Here is a 21,559-nt window from a genome sequence, read left to right as displayed (position 1 = left end):
ATTCAATTCTTGATTGTTTTGAATGTGGTAACTGATAAGAATTTAACAGCATTTGCTTATAAATTACTGAACATTACGCTTTTTTCTGAAAAAATTGGTGTATACAATCTGATTCTTGAAAAATTTTCTGAGAAATTAGGGGTTTGTAGTTGTGTATTCATTGTTGTTTGCTAGGAGTTAGCTGTTGGAAATTTTCTTGCAGGTTTTCGTTTGATAGTTGTCTGATCCTTATTCTGTTTGGGTGTGTGCCTTTGGGAAGGATGGATATGGATGAAAAACTAGAGGCCCTTACCAATATAGTCCAGCAATTAGCCTTGACAGTGGCCAACAACATGGGAAATCAGGAGGAAAGACCACAACAATACCCACAAAACAATAGGACCAGTGAGGATAAAACCTTGAAAATTGACTTACCAAATTTTGATGGGCACTCTTCAGACCCAGAGGTGTATTTAGATTGGGAGTTTAACATGGAAAGGTATTTTGATTTTAAGGAAACCACACCTGAACAACAGTTTAAGCTAGCTAAGATTAAACTGACTAAACTTGCTGCAGATGGTTGGATGGAGTGCAGAAGCAAAGAAGGAGGGAGGATAGGGAGAGAATCAGTACATGGGAAAAACTGAGAAAGCACTTAAGGAGGAAGTATGTCCCACAAAATTATAGGCAGCAGCTTTGCATACAATGGGGTACATTGAGACAGGAGAATAGGACTGTGTCAGAATATATCCAAGAATGGGAAAGGTTGCCTATTGTGTGTGACACCAATGAAACTGAGGAGATGAAGGTCGGGAAATTCATAGGTGGTTTAACGGAAGACTTAAGAAGGAAGCTGGAGCTGACCCCAAACCTCACCTTTAGCCTGGCTTGTAGCAATGCTCTTACCTTAGAAAAATATTCCAAGAAGAAACCAAGCATAGGCAACACTTACAATAGACCAGTAAGGAATTACAACCCAAGAAATGTTACAGCACCCACACACTATGACACAGACCACTGCACAAGATAGGACTCCACCAATGACCAACACCACTAAGGACAGAAATTCCAAGGACTTGAAAGGAGTAGTTTGCTTCAAATGTCATGGGCATGGTCACATAAAGAGTGAGTGTTCCAATGCTAGCGCCTTTACTATCTAGGAGTGGGCAGAAATCAGAGAACTAGGCAGACCTAGGGCCATGTTGGTTAGCAAAAATGGGAAGGAAGAGGTGGTTTGGCCTACCACATCTAAGGAAGATCCTGATCGTTCATATTTTGTGAATGATGAAGGAGTCTTAGAGACCTTTGAGGGCACTGAAGACGGTAAGGAAAAAGAGGATAGAGAAGTAGTATACCCTGAGCCAGAGATGCAAAATCTGTTGATTAGGAGGAATTTCCATGCTACCCCATAGAATAAACCAAATGACCAAAGAGAAAACATCTTCTAAACCAAGTGTAAAATTAAGAGCAAAGTTTGTGACTAAATCATAGATGGAGGGAGTGAAACCAATTGTGTTAGCAAGGATTTGGTTCAGACCCTGGACTTAGAGACTAAACCACACCCACACCCTTATAAACTGAAGTGGTTAGATAGCAAAGCTAGTAGTTATGTGAAGAAGAGATGCTTGATTCAATTTGCTATAGGGTCATTCAAGGATAAAGTGCTTTGTGATGTGTTAGACATGACTGCCTGTCATGTGCTCTTAGGCAGACCTTGGCAGCATGACAGAATGACCCTACATGATGGCTACACTAATATTTATACCCTGAGACATGAGGAAAAACTTAAGGACCTTATGCCCCTGCCACCTCACAGAACCTTGCCTCCACAAAAAACAGCAGGCAGTGACTTCACTTTACCTTCATAGAAACCAGTAGGCACTTTACTTCCACAGAGACCAATAGATAGTGTATCCTTGATGAGCAGGAAGGTGAGCAATAAGGAGGTCAGGAGAGAAGGACAAGCCTTTCTTCTATTCAGTAAGGAAGTTAAGCAGGAGAGGAGTAAGCTAGATGCTAGGATCACTAACTTGTTGGAACAGTTTGCTGATGTCTTTCCTGCAGAATTACCAGTAGGGTTACCACCAATAACAGGTATAGAACACCAGATTGATCTCATACCAGGAGCAACATTACCTAATAAACCTGCATATAGAGCCAACCCTGAAGAAACCAAGGAGTTGCAAAGGCAAATCCAGGAGCTTATGGATAGGGGTTATGTTAGAGAGAGCATGAGTCCATGTGCTGTTCCCACCTTACTTGTACCAAAAAAAGATGGGACTTGGAGGATGTGTGTTGATAGCCGGAGTGTGAATAACATTACCATTAAATATAGATTCCCCATACCCAGAATAAATGATATGTTGGATGAATTGTCAGGTTCTCAATGGTTTAGTAAGATAGATTTGAGAAGTAAGTATCATCAAATAAGGATGAGGGAAGGAGATGAATGGAAGACAGCATTTAAAACTAAGTATGGCTTATATGAGTGGATGGTTATGCCATTTGGGTTAACTGGAGCCCCTAGTACCTTCATGAGACTTGTGAATGAGGTTTTAAGACCATTCTTAGGGAAGTTTATAGTGGTATATCTTGATGACATACTTGTGTATAGTAGGGATGTACAAGATCACCTTAGTCAATTAGAGCATTGGTCACATTACCTTAAGGGACAACCCTTCATTTTACATTCAGACCATGAATCCCTTAAGCATATTTGTGGGCAAAACAAACTTAGTGCCAAACATGCTAGGTGGGTTGAGTTCATGCAAAGTTTCAACTTTGTGGCTAAGTATAAAACCGGGAAAACTAACATAGTAGCAGACGCATTAAGTAGGAGAGCACACTTGCTAGCTATACATTAAAGAGCTCGTGACTCCTTTGCTCAAGTTTTGGAAGTGTGATTTAAGTTTCTTGGGAAATGAACCCTGTGATGACCCTGTTTACTCAGTCAACGGTAGGTCGGGTTGTTACACTGCATTCCTTAGGGGAATCAGTGTCTTCTTCCAGGGATAAGCAGTCGTTCAAGATTGCTTAGAATTCAATCCAAACAGACATCCTGATCAAGAAACCTTCTGTTCTTGGTTGTCCGTATAAGCGTGCATGTATAAAAGGTAACAAACGTCATTTTCCGCTGCAAACTTGGTCCACAACCTCATCCTTTGACGACCGTTTCTCAGAAGCCTCACCCTTCTCACTTTCTTGAAAACCTTGTTTGAATCTATCGTAGTTTTTTGGCTGATTTGAAAGGCCTCTCACCAAGAACTCGAACCAAGTCTTCTTGATGGAGAACTTCTTTTTCAAGCAGTAATTCCGCTATTTCAGCAACCTGCTCCTTGTGTTCCTCGATCAATTCTACAGTATGCTTGTATGCTTTGGTAACCCACTCTCTTACCTCTTCGTCGATGATAGCACCACTCTTGTTGCTGTACGGCTTTGTCATTTCAAAACCATCCTCCCTTTGGGGAAATGAGAGGAGACCCACTTTGTCACTGAACCCATATACTGCAACTTGGGAATATGTCATTTTCGTCACCTTTTCGAGGTCATTCTGAGCTCCAGTTGAGATTTTACCAATCAGAACCTTCAAAATAAGCGCCAGTATGTCAAATACTCCGCAAAATCTAAACTGCATAGTTGTCTCCTCATAACCTCACAACTAGGGGTGTTCAACAAACCAAGCATCCATTTTAAGCCTGTATCCGGCCCGTTTTTAGTAGGGTTACGTAAGGGCCGGGTTGAAAATTAACTGGAGCAAAAATGGGCTTTGCTATAACTGAAATGAAGCGGGCTATAAAAGGGCTCAATAAAAGCTTTTGTAAATAGCATAATTGATGGATCATTTAATTATTATAAATGACAATGCCAATGGAAATTACTAAGGTTTCTACAATTTAATTATTATAAATTGATCAATGGGGATTATAATAATTTTTAGTGACAAAATGGGTTGGACCGGGCTTTAAAAGCCCAACCCATTTAAAGCCCATATTAAGTTTAAAGGACCCTTATCCAACCCGGCCCGGTTTGTATTTGGCCCATTGAACACCCCTACTCATGAATGAGGGTGAATAATACATCAAGATCAGTTATTGCCGTAATGGTCTCAACTTTAAAAAACACAGAGAGGAAGTCACCAAAGGTATTAAGTTGATTTAGACAAAAGTCGTCCCAATATGATACATCTTACATGGAACCAAGAAAGACATTAGAATGAGGGAAAGAGAAGCAATTACCTGTTCAGCAGCTCGACCACCCAATGTCATGCAAGTCATGTCAAAAAGCTGCTCTTTAGTCATAAGAAGATTTTCATTTGGAACATACTGCGCAAATCCTAGAGCAGCTGTGCCACGAGGAACAATTGTGACTTTCAATAGTGGTTCAGCATGTTCGAGGAACCATCCAGCAACAGCATGACCTGATTCATGATAAGCAACAGTTCGTCTTTCCAACTTGCTTATTACCTGCATGACAAGAAAGAAAAGTTGCTACCACTTATTTAGTAAGCAAGGTAGTGTGCGTCATAGAAGACAGCAAAATTTTACCTTGTTTCTCTTCTCTAAGCCACCAATAACTCTATCTATGGCTGCTTCAAAATGTTCCATATTAACCACTGTCCCCTCATTCCTTGCAGCTATTAACGCAGCTTCATTACAAACATTTGCTATGTCGGCACCAGCAAACCCAGGAGTGAGTGCTGCAAGCCTCTCTGAGTAGTATGATGGCTCATGATCAAGTTTGATCATTTTCAAATAAATCTGAAAGATTTGTTCACGACCTTTGATATCAGGCTTGTCAATGGTGATCTGGCGATCAAATCGACCAGGTCTCAACAAAGCCTTATCCAGAATATCTGGCCTATTTGTGCCAGCAAGGACCACCACTCCAGAGGTAGTTCCAAAACCATCCATTTGAACCAGAAAATCCACCACGTCCTCTTGCACGTCCAATGGCATCAATCTCATCAATGAAAACAATGCTAGGAGCACATTGTCTTGCTTCCTGGAAAAGGTTTCTCACCCTGGATGGCCCAACACCAACAAACATCTCCATAAAATCTGAACCTGATATAGAAAGGAAGGGTACACCAGATTCCCCAGCAGTTGCCTTAGCTAAGAGTGTTTTTCCAGTCCCTGGTGGACCAACTAAGAGAGCACCTTTAGGAATTTTTGCACCCAATTCTTCATACTTCTTTGGATTCTTAAGGAAGTGTACGAACTCCATAATTTCTTGCTTTGCCTCATCACAGCCAGCAACGTCTTTAAAGTACACCTGAAAATAAGAAAATGATCATGAACAGTTTTAACAGATCAACAATAAAAATTACACTCGCAGAAGAGGAAGTGTACATCACTCAGCGCAAATATATCATGAAAATAAGTAGCAACTGAATACAGTTAATAAAACATACAAATTTGAATAAATATATCTGACCTTGCTCTTTGCATTCTTATCCACTTTTGTGATAGGGGCTTTTCCAATGTTGAAAATTCCTCGAGCTCCTTTTCCACCTGGGCCACCAACACCTAGGCCACCTTGCATCTTCCTACCCAAGCAAAAAAGTGATCCGAGAAGTAAAAGTGCTTTAGAAAATCTCATTAACTCCTGATGCCACAACATTTCATTCATATATGTTACAGGAACATAATCATGGGGGTCAATACCCAAGGCTTCCTGCGCTTCCTCCAACTTTTCTTCAAAGGATTCAACACTTCCAATTGTGAAATAATACTTGTACTGGCCTGAGCGCGCTCTGGTAGGAGCACTATTGTCATCGTTGTTTGTTTGATCCTGTTGCGAACTCCTTACATAAACTTTAGCAACTGATTTATTGGAAACAACAATATGATCAACCAGACCAGGTTCTAGAAGATTATTTTTGAATTCTTGGAAACTATTCTGCAAGCAGCAATCACACAAAAGTGAAAGGCAAAACTACATGCTAAACAGGTTGAAAGAATTAGAAAGACAGTTTCAATCATCCAGTGTCCCAGTCTATACATTAAGCAAATTAAAACACAAATCAAGCAATAACATAATCATTTTTCATATAGAGACCAAGAGGATATAGTTGACCTTGCCTTGCAAGATGAACATGAAGATGTTCAATATAGAGACCACTTGGTTCACAGGAATCAGAAAAAAAAGAAAGAAACACCCTTATCCCAGTAATCACATGTGGTTCACCACTTCAGCACTTCCCTTTCCCCTTTCTAGTTTGGGTAATTGAGGTTTCATGACTTCCCCCATTCCAAAGGATTTCAAATTCCTTTTGAAGGATAAAGAAACTAGAAGGTATTAAAGGCTGTCAGTGAAACAAATCAGCGGAAATCAAATTGATTTATCACCACTCGTCACACTTCAACTAGTTTTCCATTGCTGCTAATCTATCATATTACCACTAAAATATTACAACCTGACTAGCCAACCAACCACCTAGCATAACCAAGACCACTTAATAGTTGATACAAGTGCTTATGTGCTATCATTATTTTCCTAAAAGCACACTCAATTAAACACCAGCGGTTAGCTTCAGGACTTCATTAATCCAAGACAATAATACTAAAAATCACTGACTTTAGAAACCATAGCCTCTCCAATAACTCAGCTTTTCTAGTTCTCCATCTCCATATCCACCAGCTACCTGCACAATCCTCACCCCACACACACACAGAGAGATTACAGCTTAACAACTCATAACAAAAGGGAGAGAGATGATCTTCGCTGGTGAACAAATTCAACCATCATGGGTCAAAATCGATGAATAAGCATTGGTGGGGCCGAGAAAGTTATCAAAGCACAGTAGAAGGAACTGTGGTGATTCCATACTATTATGATGTCCCAATCAACATATGAAGGAGACCAGTAAGCCAAACCAAAAACAAAAAAACCTTTCCTAGAGTTCTTTGCCCTCATTTATCATTCTTGAGTACTTTATTTATCCTCCATGAACCAAAAAGGGCACTTAGCTAGATGCTTTTCAATTTATAATCCTAAAATGTAACTCTCACATTAAAAGTTTGTACAACAAAATCATTTGAAGATCCAAACAAACAGAGAGAAAGTATATCATTGCAACATGATCATTTGTCAAATATAAATTGTAAACACAAACTCAATCGAAAATTCTCACCTGCTGCTTCTCATGAGGATTAAAGGATAATATTGAAACCAAAAGTCCGATCACTAGGATTGTACTTTGGATCTTCATCATTATGGTTTCTTCAAAATTTCCTTGATCTTCGGTATTTGTGTTTGATTCCTCTGAATTGATGAAATAGTAGAGGTTATAAAGGCATTAATTAGTACGTGTCACATATTTCCTCTTTAAAAAAAGCTCCAAGTTTATCAACAAATTCATGTCCTGAAGCATAAATTTCTAAGTAGTAAGTTTCACCTAGCTCTCAACTAGTTCAACCACGACCTCCCCTTCCTCTCCTCAATGTAAACCTTATCAATGTTAAGTCAATACAAGGAGTTAAGTCTTAATTAATGTTCAATGCATATATGATATTAGTTGTTATAGTTTGACCTTGCATTTTTAAGCGTGAACTAGCCAAAAATAGACAATATTCAATAGAAGAGACAAATCGAATAATAGAAGAATCTCTCTTAAGATTTCAAAAGTGGGATGAAAAACTCACTGAATTGAATAACACAAAACCTGATATTTCAAAGCTTAATTGAAGGTAATGACTATCTCACAACTCTCAAGTCTCAACTAAAAGGGTGTCTAACGATTAAAAGAACCCCACTAGAAGTCTCCTACTTTAACTATAAAAAAACATATAACTGTAACAATTAAGCTGCTATTTCTAAACATGTTTCTACACCTAATAGGTGTAATATCCCATTTTTTAAAATAATAATAATAATAATAATAATAATAATGATAAATAAATTTCAGAAAAAAAAAAAAAAAAAAAAAACATAACCCACCATTAACAATAACTTGCCACACCATTAACAATAACTTCCCACTCCTTCCTCTAAACCTTATAACCAACTTCACTTACCTATTATAAATTAAACCAATTACCCTTGATTTCATTCATATTATTACTCACACTCCCTTCTTCTCCTACAAACTACTTCCTTCATCTCCCATTTGCTTAAAATTCAGTCAAGAAAACTCAAGATTTTGATATTAAAGGTATGAAATTTCATCTCTTTATAATATTGTTCTACCAATTTCAATCCAAATTACACATTTTGCTTTTGAAAAAAAAAATAATAATAATAATAATTTATTCCTGACCTTAGTTTTCCGGCGATACGGCAGTCACCGGGATACCACCGGCGTGAGACGGCGGCCACCGGAGGTACCGCCGGCCGGCACCTTCTCCTTCTTCCTTCCTCCTTCTCTCTCCTCCTTTCCTTTCTTCTTTCTTTTTCATGGGTTCCTAGAAACTCACCCACCTTTCTCTTTTTTTTATGATTTCTTTTTTTTTTCTTTTCTTTTCTTTTATTTTAACTCTTAAAATTTTAAATTACATGTTTAAAATAATTCTTTTTAAATAAAGTATACAAAATGAAAAAGAGTCTTTTAATTTATTTATTTCGATGGGTTGATCGGGGTATTAAATTGAGATATATTATTTTCTCGTGTAGACAGCGGATTCGTAGACAGAGATTATTAGGAGCGTACGTTGTCTAGAATCGCGTGATAAGGTAATTCTCAATGTCCATCTAATTAGGACTATCCCGTTAGTATTATGTGCTAAGTGATAATTAATGTGTTTAAATATGATGCATGATTTTATATGACATTATTTTATATGATGTTATGTTTTATATATTTTCAAATTATATTTTACTATTATTTTTGTCAAACTTGAATTTATAATTACTATTTTGATAAAATTTATATTATTATTTTGATGAAAGTTATATTATTATTTTAATAATGATTTTAAATGCAATTGAATTTAAAGGAGAAATATTTGTGATATTAATTCCTATTGCCACCAATTTAAAATGGTGATTTGGAAAATGAGATTTTAGTTGGATATTCTTGAGATATATTTTCGTTGGGAAAATTTATGATCCTAAAATATAATAAATAATGTATGTTTGATTATATGTTTGTGTGCTCGCGACTAATTATAAAAATCTATTAAATCACGTAAAGTGTAACTCGAGGGAAATGAAGCTCTTATATTTGTTGTGATGAACAGGTTGCCCTGTTTGGTTAGTATAGCTGCCGACAGGTATTATTATTATTTCTGATACTTGATATGATGTTTGGTCTTCCTTCTAATTGTTGTGATCAAAGTAGAAGGGGTGTGCACACTAGGATTCCCTAAGACTACTCTGCTGGCCTTGAATTATATGGGGTGACGACCTCTTGATGAAGTAGGTATAGGGGTAAAGCCTCGGCCTACTGGCGTTCTCGTTCCCTCAAATTAAAAATTGATTATGTGTTTGTCATTATTAAATATCAAATTAATATATTGGTTTATGTGATATTATATGTATTGTTTTCTCAAATTGTTTTCTTTTAAACTCAGCTACATATTATTTTCTAAAATTAATTTCAATTTAATTATATTTTATTTTCTTGAAATCCTTTTTATAAATTTAATTGTTTTACGGGATGGAGTTGGAATTACTCAATTTCCTGATTTTGGGAGTTTTCCTCTTGTTTTTCTTGCATTCTTATGTTGCAGGTTATTAATTGCGAGAAAATTGTGGAGTGAGGATCACTTAGAAGTAGCTTTTATTAGAGTCGTATTTCAGTTTAATTTTTTTTTAGTTGTTTAAATTTGATATGGATACAGATTACGTTTAAGTCTTTTCTTATGTTGTAAGACCCCTTTGTTGGATTAAAAATTATTAAGTTATTCCTTAGTCATTAAGCCTTACATTTATTTTATTAGAAATAAATGTGGCGGTAACACTCTCATGAGTAAGTTTTGATTCATGTTTTCATTAAAGGTGTTTTCAAAAGTTTGACTTATTCTGAGGGTTTTACAAAGTGATATCAGAGCTTAGGTTTGTTTTGGTCAAATCTTAGAATCGTTTAGGATTTAAAGTTTGTAAAGACTTAAATGAAAAATAGGTTAAATGACACAAGGTAAAATTATTTTAAATAATTGAAGTAAGTTACAAATAAAAAAATAAATTATGAGAGTGGGGACGAATGGGTTTATTGTTTTGAAGTACTTCTAAGTACTTAGTAGTAGTGTGTTATTTCTTTAATTATATTTTCGTTGTCTTTCGTTTTTGTTAGATGCCTCGATTCCGTTGCACTGCTAGGAAAAGTGTTAGAAATTTTCGTGATGCACCGTACCACCTTTCTATGAAAGTAGGAGAACCCATTTCCTCATATGTCCATCGTCTCCGTGTAAGCATGGAGAACTGCCACCTAAATAAGTATCATGGCAACTCTGATTATAATACACCACCTAAGCAAGCAGATGTCCTTATTCGAACCTTAAATGCTGAACTTAAGAAAGAATACAACGACATAATTAAAAACGGGAGACCCAATTGGGAAAGGTATGCGGAAAATGAGAAATGGTTCCTTACTCTAGAATATTTAGAAAAGAGAATGATCGATGCTAAAGCGAAGTGGATCTATAATGTATCTGGGAGCTCCTATGACTACGAGGATGAGAGTGACAGGGAAAATGATAACACCGATACCATACCTATACTTATTCAATCTGAAGATGAAGGAAACTATGAACCTAAGGAAGACTATGTAGGAGATCCTGAGGAGGATCCCGAGGAGGATTTTGAGGAAGAACCAGTTCGAAAGTGATTTTGATGATTACTTGTTAACTAGAAAAATGGGATAGGTTGGAATTTGTTAGCTTTAGATTATTTATTTTTATTTTTATTTTTTTTGAACAATGTTGATTTTATTTATTTTCATTGGATTATTATTTAAAAATTTATATTAATGAATATTTTCATGAGTCTTTATGTTATGTGTGCAAATTGTTCCCTTGTATTTTCTTTCAATCTTGAAGATTGAGAATAACTGTGTACGAATATGATGAAAACGTTAGTATTAAAACGCTTAGTTTCTTATATCGACAGCCTATGCAATACCCGAAGTTTACACTCGATCTCGCAGGCGTCAACAAGCAAATAACATGGCCGAAACATCTGAACAATTAACAGCTAGAGTGAGGGTACTTGAGCAGTTGTCACAAAACATAGGACTATTAGTGCAAAACCAAGTTAACAATATGAACAATGGACATGATGACCCCCAAGCTGTCATGGCTAAGAAGATCGCCACTTTAAAACCCCCTACCTTTGTTGGGAAAGAGGACCCTATGTTATTAGAGAATTTGTTACGTGACATGGAGAAAATCTTTACTGCAAATGGAACACGTGAGACCCAAAAGGTTAACCAAGCTACGTTTTACCTACGTGAGGATGCCGACACATGGTGGGAAACTGAGGGACAAACCATTAGTAATCAACCAAACTTTGACTGGGATTCTTTTAAGGGTGCTATTAGAGGTCGATTCTTCCCTGAACATATTAGGAGACAAAAGTGCACTGAATTCAATAGGTTGAACCAAGGGAAGTTTATGAGTGTCAAGGAATATGCCCAAAAAATAATGAGTATGCTAAGTTTTGCCCTAACATGGTCCCTGATGAAGTTTCTAAGGCCCAAAAATTTGAGGATGGTTTAGCTTTCAGGATACAAACTAGGTTAGGAGGAAGTACCTCATCTACCCTTGCAAAGGCCTATTCTAAGGCGTGTAATATGGAGAGGATCTTACAAAGAGAAGAAGATGTGATGGGAAGGAACAAGAGGAAAGACCAAAGTAATGCGGATAGTCAAAGTAATGATAAAAGACCTCGTTTTGGTAACAATGGGGGTAATGGTAGGAACAATCACCATGGGGGAGGACATAACAATATGAACTACCAAAACCCTAGGCAGTATGAAAACCAGCAAAGGAATGGTAACCAGAGGGCTTGGGTTTGTAAGAAATGTGAGAAGAGTCATTCGGGCTATACATGTCAAGGCGAACCAATTAAATTTTATGCTTGTGGCGAAGCTGGACATAAGGCTAATTATTGTCCCAAGAGGCAAGAAAGAAACCAACTAGGGCAGAATGGACACAACAAGGGCTATAACAACAATGGAGAAGGATCTAGGAACCATAACTTCAACAACAATCGCTCGAACAATACTCAAACAGGAAGTGATTCAACAAATGACAAGTACAACGCCAACAACAATCAGAACAACAATGGAAACAATGGAAATGGAGGACGCACTTTCAATGGGAGACTCCACGTTATGAGCAAGAGTGAAGCTGAGTCGGACGCCAACATTGTGACGGGTACTTTCCTTGTAAACTCTAAACCTGCTTTTGTACTCTTTGATTCTGGAGCTTCACATTCCTTTTTATCTAAATATTTTATCGAAAAACATTCCCTTAAACCTTCTTCCTCATGTCAAGCTAAGGTAACCACACCCTCAGGTGAAACCTTTCTCAGTAAGAACCTTTACTTAGGTATGCCTATTGTCATCTCTGAAATCGAACTACCCGTGAACCTTATCGAGTTTAATTTAAAAGACTTCGATTTGGTTTTGGAAATGGATTGGTTAAAGAAGTATCAGGCAGAAATCAATTGTGCTAAACAGAGAATTACCTTTAGAGGCCCTAAGGGAAATAAACTAACCTACCAAGAAACTACTCCGAGCCACCAAAGACCAAGCTTATCTCCGCCTTAAATCTTCAGACCCATCTTAGGAAAGGCTACCCCGTATATTTGTGCCATGTAAAGAACACAAGCATGAAAGAGGACGAGTTAGGAGAGATACCTGTAGTTAAGGAGTTTGTTGATGTGTTCCCAGATGAGATTCCAGAGATGCCACCTGTGAGAGAGTTAGACTTCAAGATTGACTTAGTTCCGGGAACAGGACCCATTTCAAAGGCACCTTATAGGATGGCACCTGCCGAGTTGCAAGAGTTGAAGGTACAACTTGAGGACTTGTTGGATAAAGGATATATAAGACCAAGTGTATCACCTTGGGGAGCCCCAGTATTATTTGTTAGGAAGAAAGATGGAACGTTGAGACTATGTATTGATTATAGGGATTTAAATAGTGTGACAGTGAAGAGTAAGTATCCACTTCCTAGAATTGAGGATCTATTCGATCAACTTAGGGGTGCAGGAGTGTTTTCAAAGATTGATTTGAGATCAGGTTATCATCAATTACGAATTGCAGAAGAGGATATAGCCAAAACAGCTTTTCGAACGAGGTATGGCCATTATGAGTTCACAGTCATGCCCTTTGGACTCACCAATGCGCCTGCTGTCTTTATGGACCTTATGAATAGGACTTTTCAGCCTTATTTGGATAAGTTTGTAGTTGTTTTTATTGATGATAATTTAGTGTACTCTATGAATCGAGAACCGCATGAAGCTCATTTGAGGAAAGTTTTAGAGATTTTAAGAGAGAATAAGTTGTATGCCAAGTTTTCAAAATGTGAATTTTGGTTGAAAAAGGTAGCATTTTTAGGGCATGTAATTACAAAGGATGGAGTAATGGTAGATCCCTTGAAGGTTCAAGCAGTAATGAACTGGCCTAAACCCACTAATGTGACTGAAGTGAGAAGTTTCTTAGGTTTAGTCGGATACTATAGGAGATTTGTGAAAAATTTCTCGAGAATCGCTCAACCTATTACTAATTTGATGAAGAAGACCATTAAGTTTCAATGGGATGAGAAGTGTGAAGCGGCATTTCAATAGTTGAAATCAAGGCTTACCTCTGCACCTGTGCTGACCTTACCAAATGAAAGTGGAGAATATGAGGTTTATACAGACGCATCAAAGAATGGACTAGGTTGTGTGTTGATGCAAGATGGAAAGTAGTAGCATATGCTTCACGACAACTTAAGCCGCATGAGAAGAATTACCCCACACATGACTTAGAATTGGGAGTTGTAGTCTTTGCATTGAAAATTTGGAGACATTATTTATTTGGAGTAAAGTGCAAGATTTATACCGATCACAAGAGTTTGAGGTTCTTGTACACTCAAAAGGAGTTGAATATGAGACAAAGACGATGGTTAGAACTCATTAAGGATTATGATCTGGACTTGAAGTATTGTGAGGGAAAGGAAAACAAGGTAGCTGATGCTCTGAGTAGGAAGTCAAGTCATACAATGAATGCATTAATTTTAGCAGATGAGTTGTATGAAGAGATTCGTAGGATGAACTTAGAAGTGGTAGAGTATGGATATGTGGGTACTCAATTAAATGGAATGACGATTGAATCCGATATTTTTGAGGAAATTAGGGTGAAGCAAGTTACGGATAACTGGCTAACTAAATTGAAGAAGTTGAAGGAAGATGGTCAAGCAACTGAGTTCGAAAGTGATGAAAATGGCGTAATGAAGTATAAAGGAAGATGGTGTATACCGCAGGACGAGGAGCTTAAGACTAGGATTATGACTGAAGCCCATAATTCCCCATACTCAATACATCCTGGTAGTGAAAAGATGTATAAGGATCTTAAGAAGAACTTTTGGTGGCCCAACATGAAGCGTGAAGTTACAGGCTTTGTGGCGAAGTGTCTAACATGTCAGAAGGTGAAAATTCAACATATGAAGCCGGGGGAAAAATTGCAACCATTAGAAATACCTGGATGGAAATAGGAGTCGATTTCAATGGACTTTGTAGTAGGATTGCTAAAGTAAAAAACAGGGAAGAATGCCGTATGGGTGATAGTCGATCGATTAACAAAAACAGCAAGGTTTATAGCGATGAAGAATACTTGGACAATGCAACAGATGGCAGACGCGTATTTTCAAGAGGTAGTGAGATTGCATGGTGTGCCTAAGGACATTGTATCGGATAGAGATTCGAGGTTTCTGTCTAAATTTTGGAAGATGCTACAAGAAGCAGTGGGCACGATACTAAAGTTCAGTACTACATTTCATCCAGCAACAGATGGTCAAACAGAGAGAACGATTCAGACTCTTGAGGATTTGTTAAGAGCATGTGTTATGGATTTTGGTGGATATTGGGAGGATAATTTGATGTATGTAGAGTTTTCTTACAATAATAGTTTTCATTCTAACATAGGAATGGCACCTTACGAAGCCCTATATGGGAGAAAGTGTAGGAGTCCTATATGTTGGAATGATGTTAATGAGTCGTTGGGATTAGGACCAGACATGATTGAGGAGACTACAAAGAAAGTAAGAATGATCCAAGAACGTATGAGGGAAGCGCAAGACCGTCAGAAGTCGTATGCAGACAAAAAGAGGAGGGCATTAGAGTTTGAAGTAGGTGAAAAAGTTTTGCTCAAAGTGTCACCAACCAAGGGTGTCATGAGATTTGGTAGGAAGGGTAAATTGAGTCCTCGTTTTATAGGTCCTTATGAAGTATTGAAACGAATTGGGGAAGTAGCCTATAGATTAGCCCTACCTATGAACCTAGCCAAAGTCCACAACTTTTTCCATGTATCCCAACTCCGAAAATATGTCCATGACCCTTCCCATATCATACAACCTGAAACCATTGAACTTGATGAAACCCTTACCTTTGAAGAAAAAACCAATAAAAATCCTTGATACCAAAACAAGATGTACCCGGAACAAGGAAATTAAGTTGGTCAAGATATTATGGACGAACCAATAAACTGAAGAAGCCACATGGGAAACGAAGTTGACATGAGAAAGCGAAACCCCGAACTTTCGAACAGGTACGTTGACTTTCGAGGACGAAACTTTTTAAAATAGGGGGGTGATGCGAGTCTATCAAACCGTCCAATTTTGTTTAAAACTTCAATAGTTAACTTTAAGTTCGAGGACGAACTTTTGTTTTAAGTGGGAGTGTATGTAATATCCCTTTTTTTAAAAAAAAAAAAATAATAATAATAATAATAATAATGATAAATACATTTCAGAAAAAAAAAAATAATAAAAAAAAACCCACCATTAACAATGACTTCCCACACCATTAACAATAACTTCCCACTCCTTCCTCTAAACCTTATAACCAACTTCACTTACCTATTATAAATTAAACCAATTACCCTTAATTTCATTCATATTATTACTCACACTCCCTTCTTCTCCTACAAACTACTTCCTTCATCTCCCATTTGCTTAAAATTCAGTCAAGAAAACTCAAGATTTTGATATTAAAGGTATGAAATTTCATCTCTTTATAATATTGTTCTACCAATTTCAATCCAAATTACACATTTTGCTTTTGAAAAAAAAAATAATAATAATAATAATTTATTCCTGACCTTAGTTTTCCGGCGATACGGCAGTCACCGGGATACCACCGGCGTGAGACGGCGGCCACCGGAGGTACCGCCGGCCGGCACCTTCTCCTTCTTCCTTCTCCCTTCCTCCTTCTCTCTCCTCCTTTCCTTTCTTCTTTCTTTTTCGTGGGTTCCTGGAAACTCACCCACCTTTCTCTTTTTTTTATGATTTCTTTTTTTTTTCTTTACTTTTCTTTTATTTTAACTCTTAAAATTTTAAATTACATGTTTAAAATTATTCTTTTTAAATAAAGTATACAAAATGAAAAAGAGTCTTTTAATTTATTTATTTCGATGGGTTGATCGGGGTATTAAATTGAGATATATTATTTTCTTGTGTAGACAGCGGATTCGTAGACAGAGATTATTAGGAGCGTACGTCGTCTAGAATCGCGTGATAAGGTAATTCTCAATGTCCATCTAATTAGGACTATCCCGTTAGTATTATGTGCTAAGTGATAATTAATGTGTTTAAATATGATGCATGATTTTATATGACATTATTTTATATGATGTTATGTTTTATATATTTTCAAATTATATTTTACTATTATTTTTGTCAAACTTGAATTTATAATTACTATTTTGATAAAATTTATATTATTATTTTGATGAAAGTTATATTATTATTTTAATAATGATTTTAAATGCAATTGAATTTAAAGGAGAAATATTTGTGATATTAATTCCTATTGCCACCAATTTAAAATGGTGATTTGGAAAATGAGATTTCAGTTGGATATTCTTGAGATATATTTTCGTTGGGAAAATTTATGATCCTAAAATATAATAAATAATGTATGTTTGATTATATGTTTTGTGTGCTCGCGACTAATTATAAAAATCTATTAAATCACGTAAAGTGTAACTCGAGGGAAATGAAGCTCTTATATTTGTTGTGATCCAAGTATAAGGGTGATGAACAGGTTGCCCTGTTTGGTTAGTATAGCTGCCGACAGGTATTATTATTATTTCTGATACTTGATATGATGTTTGGTCTTCCTTCTAATTGTTGTGATCAAAGTAGAAGGGGTGTGCACACTAGGATTCCCTAAGACTACTCTGCTGGCCTTGAATTATATGGGGCGACGACCTCTTGATGAAGTAGGTATAGGGGTAAAGCCTCGGCCTACTGGCGTTCTCGTTCCCTCAAATTAAAAATTGATTATGTGTTTGTCATTATTAAATATCAAATTAATAAATTGGTTTATGTGATATTATATGAATTGTTTTCTCAAATTTTTTTCTTTTAAACTCAGCTACATATTATTTTCTAAAATTAATTTCAATTTAATTATATTTTATTTTCTTGAATTCTTTTTTTTTAAATTTAATTGTTTTACGGGATGGAGTTGGAATTACTCAATTTCCTGATTTTGGGAGTTTTCCTCTTGTTTTTCTTGCATTCTTATGTTGCAGGTTATTAATTGCGAGAAAATTGTGGAGTGAGGATCACTTAGAAGTATAGCTTTTATTAGAGTCGTATTTCAGTTTAATTTTTTTTAGTTGTTTAAATTTGATATGGATACAGATTACGTTTAAGTCTTTTCTTATGTTGTAAGACCCCTTTGTTGGATTAAAAATTATTAAGTTATTCCTTAGTCGTTAAGCCTTACATTTATTTTATTAGAAATAAATGTGGCGGTAACACTCTCATGAGTAGGTTTTGGTTCATGTTTTCATTAAAGGTGTTTTCAAAAGTTCGACCTATTCTGAGGGTGTTACAATAGGGTTCAATAAAAAGTAATTTCCTAATCTAATTTAGATAGTTCTAAGAGAATCAGAAACCCTAGTTTGCAAAACCTTTTCTAATTGATACAATGAATCCTACAATTTATAGGATTGGAAAAACAAACTAACATGTAAACCTACTATCTCTTGCTTCCTTTGCTTTTACTTGAAGAATCATCTGCCTAGTAAATCAAGAAGTTCATCTATTATTAAGAGCCAAAAATGTGCATTGGATTTAATGATAACAAAAAGTGTATCCAACATTAAAACACATAGGAAGTACATATACGTTTGCATCCCCCTAGTCAATCAAGCATACGGCTAATCGTAGTTGTTGCATTCATTCCATAGTTCTTTCAGTTTAGCATATCATAGTTAGCCAATCATCTTAAGTACATGTTACACAGTTCAAAAAATACATGCATTTCAAAACATGCTTACTCTTTAGAACACAGCCACCATGGAATAGGTAACACTGGTTTTCCTTCTCTAAACCAAATGATATACAAAAACGTATGTTAAACCTAAGATGAGAGTAAACTTTGCAAATCAAAAGGTTAGAGAACCTAATATGTAAATTCAACCTGATTTACATAGCTCAAGTATACAAAGGTATCCATTTCGAAGCTTACAATAAAACTATCACACGATACAAAGTTCAAGGACACTATCAATAAGTTCTACGATCATAATATCAACTTTTGACATTTATAATGACAAGTGACAAAATATAAAAAATACCAAGATGCAACTATATTTTCCAAGGATATGGAAACTTGTAGAAAAGCTTATCTTCTTTTTTGGTATCAATGCTTAATCCTAACTCCTGCTGTTAATGTTTGTTGCTTATTGCTAGTCCCAAACCCAGATAAAGGAGGAGAGTGATCGGTAAGTTAATGACAAATGGCTTAGTCATATTCCATGATCATGAACCAAAATCAATTATGGAGGTTTTGGCTATGAAACTAGAAACATAAGAGCATCCATTTTGAATTTTTCACTCTAATATAATTTGTTAGTAACCGCAACCTAAATTGACTATATTTTTACAAGGATGATAGATAAAGGTAGTTGTCTAAAATGTAAGGTTATTCCTTGAGAGTGTATCCACCCAACATAAACTCCTTATCCTAGATGTTCGCCTTCAAGCAAGCCCAAAGGTAAAGAAAGCCAAAGAACGTGGAATCAAACATTAAAAATTAAAAGTGGATAATGCTAAATTTTTGCTAAGAAAATTGTTAAAAAAAACTGTTTGGAAGATGATTTGAGATGCAAAGGCTACTTGGATAAAGATGAAAACTTCCATCATTTGAATAGCCAAGAAGATTGACTATATTATCCTTGATATATATATATATATATATATATATATATATATATATATATATATATATATATATATATATATATATATATATATATATATATATATATATATATATATATATATATATATATATATATATATATATATATATATATATATATATATATATATATATATATATATATATATATATATATATATATATATATATATATATATATATATATATATATATATATATATATATATATATATATATATATATATATATATGGAGTGAGAGTGAGAAAGAGGGAGAGCAAAGTAGTAACAAGGATTTTCCCATCACAATTGACCTTTATCAAGGCTCACTTAGCCTGTTTATTTTCTCTTTATAGCAATCCTAGATGAGATAATTTGATCAACACCAGGAGACGTTTCTTGGTGCATCTTTTGTTGTTGATGACATTGTTTTGGTAGATAAGAACGGAGATGGGGTAAATGCTAAGATAAAACAATGTAGACAAAATTTGGAGTCATGAGATCTCAAATTAAGTCGGAGTAAGACTGGGTTCATGGAGCATAATTTTAGTACAAACGAGATAATCAGAGGCACTATAAAGCTTGAGGAGAAAGAAATCACTCAAAGTGAATGCTTCAAATATCTTGGGGCCATATTTTAGGGAACTGGACACATCAAACAAAATATGACCCAAAGAATTAAGTGTGAGTGGCAAAAATAGAGAGCGGATGCTAGAAATTATGTGATGGAGGTGCTCTTAAAGCTAAAGGACAAGATTTATTGAACGACTATTAGATTAGCACTCTTTTATGGATCAAAATGTTGGACTTCTAGAAAGGATCATAGTAAGAAGATGAGTAGCAAAAATGTGAATGGTAAGTGGGCATACCTTCAATAATGGAATTCGAAACAAAGATATAAGAAATGGTTTAATAGTAGCAAATATTGAAGAAAAGTTGAAAGAGAATCGTTTAAGATAGTTGTGATATGTGCAAAAACGGAGTAATCGCAAACCAATAAGAGTTGGAAGGAAGCTAGGAATTGAGAGAATTGCTGGTGGGACTGTAAAATGCATAGAAATCGGAAAGAATTCTGAAAAAAGAAGAAAAATCTCCAGGCCCTTCCTATAATGAAGAAAAGCCCTTGATTTGAGTCAGCCCACAGTAATCTAAACTGAACTCAAAGCTATCTTTTATATTGCAAAGTGGTAATATCCCTAAATAAAGCACTTTAGCTATCCTAAATCCCAACAAATCACCCAGATAACCCTATTAGCAAAACTAAAAAGAAAATCATATACCTTTCGACTCGGATTTCTGCTCCTCAGATTTGGGGATCTTCTTCTTCTTCTTGGGATAAAAGTTCTCATAATCTACATTCATGTAATCCAAAAGTAAAAAACCAAACTATAAAGAATAGAAAGAACAACAATAAAACCGATAACTTCCCCCCGAAAATCAATCATACACTTACTCTTTTTCTTAGGTGCTTCACTAGAGAAAAACCTACAAAATCTAGGATTTGCAAACACATATCTCATGTCAAACATATACTTTTTATTCTTGGCTCCAGCAGAAGCCACATAATTCCTCAAAAACCCTAAATTAGAATCAATCCCTTTTACAGCGGAATTAAAATATGAAGCTCTCAATAAACTCTCATCCAAAAAAGCTGATCTTCCCTTGTAACATCCATTGATGATATTCTGCAATACAATCCACAATCAAGAACAAAACTACAATCCCATAAAAAACTATAAATTCCACAATATTGTAGCACATTTCTAAAAAAATCCATTAGATAAGCTAAAAGTCAGTACCTTTGATCGAGAAAAACGAGATAACGAACGACCCACTTTAGAAAATATCATTTTTATTATATATTTAGGAAATTACTAAGGAGAGGAAATTGATGGATCTATCTATTTAATTAAAGAAAGAATATGAATGCAAGAAAACAAATAAGAAAACAAATAAGGAAATTACTAAGGCCTAAAATGTCATGAAATCATAGCCATGGAGAAATTGAAAAACAAGAATAGGGTTTCATTCCGACAACCATACAGAAGGTGGTTTTGATTCCTCTATCTTTTCTTCCGTTGAAACTGCGGAAAAATTATTCAACTCCATTACTTTTTTCATTTATTCAAGAAAGTATTTGAATCAAATATACAAACAAAATCTCATCCAAAAAATACCACATTATTACATCTAAAATCACACTTTCATTTCTTTTGTTTTTGATTTGTTTTAGTTAATTA

General features: G+C 35.5%; 1 pseudogene; it reads right to left on the bottom strand.

Annotated features, from left to right (window-relative positions):
* Positions 1 to 2,977: 2,977 nt before the first annotated feature.
* LOC130826946 (ATP-dependent zinc metalloprotease FTSH 10, mitochondrial-like) lies at positions 2,978 to 21,184 on the bottom strand (annotated as a pseudogene).
* Positions 21,185 to 21,559: the final 375 nt, after the last annotated feature.

The sequence above is a fragment of the Amaranthus tricolor genome, chromosome 11, assembly GCF_026212465.1.
Source record: "Amaranthus tricolor cultivar Red isolate AtriRed21 chromosome 11, ASM2621246v1, whole genome shotgun sequence".
Taxonomy (NCBI): Eukaryota; Viridiplantae; Streptophyta; class Magnoliopsida; order Caryophyllales; family Amaranthaceae; genus Amaranthus; species Amaranthus tricolor.
Note: the sequence above shows the minus strand (reverse complement) of the source record. Positions and strands in the feature narration are given on the sequence as shown.